Source organism: Dipodomys merriami, unplaced genomic scaffold (assembly GCF_024711535.1).
Source record: "Dipodomys merriami isolate MVZ:Mamm:240054 unplaced genomic scaffold, mDipMer1.0.p SCAF_2, whole genome shotgun sequence".
Taxonomy (NCBI): domain Eukaryota; kingdom Metazoa; phylum Chordata; class Mammalia; order Rodentia; family Heteromyidae; genus Dipodomys; species Dipodomys merriami.
Window position 1 is genome coordinate 43374504 of NW_027203381.1, and position 6416 is coordinate 43380919.

A 6416-nucleotide genomic window follows, 5' to 3' on the forward strand; every position below is an offset into this window, starting at 1 on the left:
AAACAAGCTAATTCTCAGGAATATTGGGTACAGGGGAACAGAGGAGAAAAGCAATGGATGAAGAGTCACAAATGCTTAAGAATTGGAATCAGCAATCTTGAACTTTTAAATACCTATTATAAATGTTCACTAAAGAATAAAAATGTATAAACAAAAGTATAATAGAGTATTTCAATCAAGAATTAGAAGCTCTATCAAAAACTTAAATCCTCCCACAACAAATTCTCAAAGAAATAACTTCCTGATAAATAAGTGGGCAAAAGACTTAAAGAGAAAATTCTCTGAAGAGGAAATAAGAATGGCCAATTGTACAGATATGTATTATACAATGTCAAAGCAAGGGAACTAAAGCTTATAGAGTTTCACTAAATATATAAAGTCATAGAGACAGCACCAATCTTTCTTCTTAACTACTATAATAAACTGCCTTCCTTTTAAAATATTGCTTAGGGTATTCATCAATGAATTATACTATGTCAAAATCAAAAATTAAAATATAGCTGAACTCTATCCTGCTATGTCAGACGTTAAAACAAAATAATCAGCCCTTATATCCATCAAATCCATAATACAATACTTCCCGATGTTAACACTCCAAAAAAGCAAAATCTCTTGTTTTGTTGCTGTTGCTGCTGCTTATTTTTTTCACCTGTGTCCCAAAGTCACTACATAAAGTGCATCCTTTTTCATCACTGATTTCAGAGATACTAACTTTTTTAGAGGTTTTTAGAGGGAGAATTTTATTTCCTTACTAGTTTCCTTGTTTAATTTTGTGGTATCCTTTGTTTTATATTCTCACTAGTCATGACAGAGCCATTTCACACTGGTGTTATGTTAATGTAAATTAACATAATGTAAAACTTTTCTGGTAAAAGTGAAATTCTTTTGTTTATTCACTGGTAAACTAACAGCACAGACCTTCAGAACAGACACATTTACATTAAAACTACTCTAGTTAAAGGCATCAATGCACATGTATGTTTTTAATCGTTGTATTTCATACCAAATTTATGTACTAGAAATGCTGATTCTGTTTTGGACCCACTCGGAAACCACCTGAAGCTTATTTGCTTTTCCACTTTAAACAAGTTAACATAATTTACTATATGAACTTTTGAGATCATAATTTATGTAATTAGGTATATATCATGATTTTTTAAAGCTTTAAAAAAACAAGCTTCCATTTTTAACTTAATTGGCCCTATGCAAGTGTTCATCAGAAATGAATAAAGAAAACAAGAATTAGAGGACTCATTTGGTCCAAAGAAATTAAGTAAGATTAAAAGAAGAAGAAAGTATGAAAACATGTTTAGATTACTAAATTTACCCTTAATTTTTAATCCTTCTAGGTAGAACAATCACTTGGCATTTTTAATTTGTACTAAAAATGTTTAATAAGTATTGCATTGATTATGGTGTCAGCTCAAGGGCATAGGAAAGTCTTCTAAGCCAATGTGAGGAAGTGAAGCAATCACCATTTATTATTGTTCCTTCTATTTATGGAAGTGAAGCAATCACCATTTACTTTTGTTTCTTCTATTTGTAACCTATGAGTAATCTCTGATTCTAATGGTGATGAAAAGGGTTTCATCACAGTACCTGCAGTAGACTTAAACCTAGACTTAATCACATGCTGGATTATTTAAGGAAGCGGAAGTTGGGACTTGATGTACAAGCAGCTATTGTAAATATTATTTTTAGCAAAGAAAAAGAAATAAAAGACATTTTGAGAAAACGAGTTTCGGGGAACAAGTACAACAAAGTTACAAAAAATAGTAATTACAAAAGGAGATCACTGGGAGCCCACAAGGTGCATTAAAAAAATTCCTTTTTTCCCCCCTGCCAATGGTTCATACCTGTAATCCTAGCTACCCAGGAAGCTGAGATCTGAAGATCCCAGTTCAAATCCCAGGTAGGAAATTCCTTGAAACTTTTATCTCCAACAAACTGCTCTGAAAAAGCCTGAAATGGAACTGTGGCTCAAGTGGTAGAGCGCCAGCCTTGAGCACATAGAGGCTCAGGGACAGTGCCGAGGTCTTGAGTTCAAGGCCCAGGACTAGCAAGGGAAAAAAAATTCCTTTTATTTTTCTCTCTCAGTCAGATGATATAAACATTGCTCCCTTTTTTTGTTTTCTTCACATACAATTGAATATGTAGTAATTAGAAGAATGGATTAGAGCTAAAATGCTGGAATGGAAATGTGTCCTATGCTTCCTAAGTGTGAAAAGAAAGCCCCCCACCAAAAAATCTAGTATATTTTTCATGAACACTTTTCTACAAAAAAATACTTTTAAACCAAACCATTATATCAATATGTGTATATAAATGCATGGGAAATGTTTAGAAGAATACACACCCAACGGTGAACATGCTTCCTGCACAGAATTGTATAGAGGAAGAAAAAAGTAAAAGAAAGAACTTTGATATTTATTCTAGATACCTCTGTGCTGTTTGAATTTTTAGTAAGATCATATTTATGTATTACTTGTCAAAATTACATAAAAAGGGAAAATATATGAATGTGTGAAATGTGTGCTTACACTCTTTTAAGTGAATAAAGCAAAAGGCAATGAATCATCCAGGCTAGATTTCAGGCCACCTTAGGGCTGTGTAGTGTGCAGTCCCACCCCATACTACTCAAATAGCATCCAGTCTCTACCTCTGGGCTTCAGTGCCTTCCACAACAAAACAGGCAGTCTTAACATGGTGATATCATTGCTCCTTCCTACATGTTAATTTTATTCTGAAAAGAAAGATTCAGATTCTAAGTCAAGAGAACTCCACCAGTTACTCTTCTCATGGGAATTTTGTTTTCAATTCAATCACTTTATAATCACTTCCATAGTTCAAAGTATTCTTTTAGCCTTATGGGAATACTCCGAACACACACACACACACACACACACACACACACACACACACACACACACACACACACACACACACACACACGCACAGCCTGCTGCTGGAAGAAACCAAGGCCAAAATCTTCTGCATCCTTACCTGATATATTTTATTGGCACAAAATCCTAACTTTGTTACCAAAGGTGAGAGAGTAATGATTCATGTTTGTCTTTGTTCATGCTTATTGTGCCTCAACTCCAGCTGATGTGCTGTGACTCAGTTCTGGCACTACCGACCTGGTGTTACTGCAGACCCCATGAGCTAAAGAGTGTGGATCATGACAATACTCACCAATTCACACCTACTGGTTACAAATCTAGGAGACATTCACCATTCCACTAATGTATGATAATTCACTAAAATTAGAACTCAGGACAGCATTACATTAATTACTATAAATGATATAACAGGAACAATCAAATGAAAAGATGTACAAAGCAAGGTTCCAGAGGGTCTTCAACACAGAATTTTTGTCGGTATTCCTGGAATCAGGGCATCACACACACACACACACACACACACACACACACACACACACACACACATCATATCACATCACAACTACATCAACTACACCAATTTCACCAGCTACAAAGCAATCCTGAGCTTCACTCTTCAGAGAGCCTTTTTGCTTTGGGTTTTTTGTTCTTTGTTCTTTTTGTTTTGTTACATAATGTTGATTGATTAAATAATTGACCACAGGATGATAACTCAAGCTCTAGACCCTTTTCAAAGGTCAGACTGGCTCAAAATCTCAACCCTCTGAGGCATGGCTGGCATTTTTGATGATCAGCCCCCATCCTAAAGCAATCTCAGAGCCCACCAAGAGTTACCTCACTAAGGTAAAATCAGATGTGATTCCATGGACCCAGGAAAAATAGATGCTTTCATTACCTAGGAAGTTCCAAAGTTTTAAGAAGGTCCAGGTCTGGGGCCTATAACAAGACAGACACAATTATAGAAAAATAAATAGGTAGGTGAGAAGAGAGAGAGAGAGAGAGAGAGAGAGAGAGAGAGAGAGAGAGAGAGAGAGAGAGAGAGAGAGAGAGAGAGAGAGAGAGAGAGAATCCAACCCTATTTGTCAGTACTTAAATTTGACACTCCAACATTTTTTAATTCTATTTCCTTGTAAAGATGCTGTACAGAGAGGTTACAGTTACATCAGTAAGGTAATGAGTACATTTCTTGTCAAGAAACTCCAACTTTTTAAATTTTTTTATTGTAAAAATATGTAGAGAGGGGTTACAGTTACATGAGTAAGGTAATGAGTACATCTTCTATCAAGTATTGTTACCCCCTCATTTGTTTTTCCCCCACTATCCCTTCCCTCTTCATCTCCCCAACTTCTCCCCCTCCCAAATTGTAAAGTTCGTTTTCAACACAGTGTCTTGTACATCTCATTGTTACAATGAGGCAACCTGTATCCTTATTTCAGCATTTTATTTCCCTTCCCCTCCTCATACTAGGAAAATAAAACATGCTATCTCAGAGGGGGTTAAAGATTAATGAGATGGGGGTGGCCGCCGCCACTGCCGCCATCATGCCAGCCCCTCGGGTCTCAGCGAGGCTGGGTGACGCTCCAGGATGGGAGACAAGCCAATTTGGGAGCAGATTGGATCCAGCTTCATTCAACATTAGTACCAGTTAGTTGATAATGACAGAACCCAACTAGGCACAATTTATATCGATGCATCATGCCTTACATGGGAAGGACAGCAGATCCAGGGAAAAGCTGCCATTGTGGAGAAGTCGTCTAGCCTTCCATTCCAGAAAAATCCAGCACAATATCACGGCACAGGCTCATCAGCCCACGCCAGATAGCTGTATCATCACTATGGTTGTGGGACAGCTCAAGGCTGATGAAGACCCCATCATGGGGTTCCACCAGATGTTTCTATTAAAGAACATCGACGATGCTTGGGTTTGCACCAATGACATGTGCAGGTTTGCCCTGCACAACTGTGGCTGACCTCCTCCTGACCACTTACTCACGCTGTTTCCTCCTCCCTCCTTTTCTCGATACTATCACACTCCTCCGGATGCCCCACATATCATACACAAACAAGCAGGGCTGAGGTTAGGTGCAGTGCTCTACCCACTCCCCCCACAAAGGTGTTGTGCATGATGTTTATGATGCTTGGATGTTTGATTTGTTGCATCTGACAGGAGAAGTTTGTGTTGTACCCATGCATGCCTTGGAAAGACTTAATTAATGTAAAAGGTTGTCTTTTTTTTAATCTACTGACAAGATGCTCTAGTAACCCAAAGAAGTGAAGGAGAAAGCAGCTGCCTCACCGTCCAGATACTGATTTGTTCAGATGTTTCAAATGCCTCATGATACAATAAAACCACAAAAATTTTCTTAACAAATAAAAAGAAAAGATTAAGGAGATGAAGCAGACAGAGAAGAAATGATGGACAAATACAGCCATAATACTCAATGTACATACATGAAAATGGAAGTAGGGAACTAGATTATGGATGAGGTTGGGCTATATGGGCTAAATAATGATGGAAAGGGTGATACTAATCAAAATGCACTGTACATATAAATTGACATGCTGATTTGAAACCCTCTTGTATAACTATTTCAAGATAATAAAATGATATATAAAAATCAATTCTAATTAAGTGATTCAGAACTGGTTTATTGGGATTATTATTGAAAGTAGAAAGAAGAAAGTTCTACCAATACATACAGAGGCTCCAATTCAGGGCTAAAGAGCTGAAGTATCTGTCAGACAAAAGCTGAGCATATACTCAGATCTGTAGGCTTATAACAAAGTGGAGAAAGCTAATTATCTCCTCTACAAAGGTAAGTCCGTTGTAGAAAGAATCTATCTTTTGTCAAACCCATCCATTTTTAATCAGTACTTCCCTCTGTTTGCCTTTACTTGTTTCTTTCGCTTTTCCTGTCTGCAACTGGTCTACAACACTTGGTACCACAGGCAGTAAAACTTTATGAAAACCATTTAGAATTTCCAATAACCTGCCATCTCTTTGCCTCTGATTATTTCTTATTATTTCACCCATAGGCTAAAATTCCACAAGTTATATCTCCGTAGGAGAAAAGTAAATCAAACTATTTCACTAGCTCTATATATCAATATTTTGAGACAGACATATTAGATTTTAGTTTATCTAAAAAGTTAATGTTCAAGTCTTAAGAAGTAAATGAGTTTAATGCTGAAGGGGTGTAGTTCTTAATGCACATTTAACTAGTTAATAAGCAAACCATTTCCTTGATTCTGGCTCTATGTTTCAGCATATCTGCAATTACATGTTCCATTCAAAATGTCTCCAAAAGTAAACACAGTGCTAAGTATACGTAAAGAAATTGTTAGGGAGGAAAATTAACAAGTTTGCTTAGTTAAACATAAACAAAAATAATAAATAATAAATGAGAGGAAAAAATCTAACATTTAAGAATGGAGTCTTATACTGGAGCATGCTCCTCCACCGGTACGCATTTTGGTCTGAGATATGTCTCCATTTAAAAGTGGGCTTATTGG

General features: G+C 36.7%; 1 pseudogene; it reads left to right on the forward strand.

Moving 5' to 3' along the window:
• Window positions 1–4445: 4445 nt before the first annotated feature.
• On the forward strand, window positions 4446–4873 carry LOC138831611 (nuclear transport factor 2 pseudogene; annotated as a pseudogene).
• The last annotated feature ends 1543 nt before the right edge of the window (window positions 4874–6416 follow it).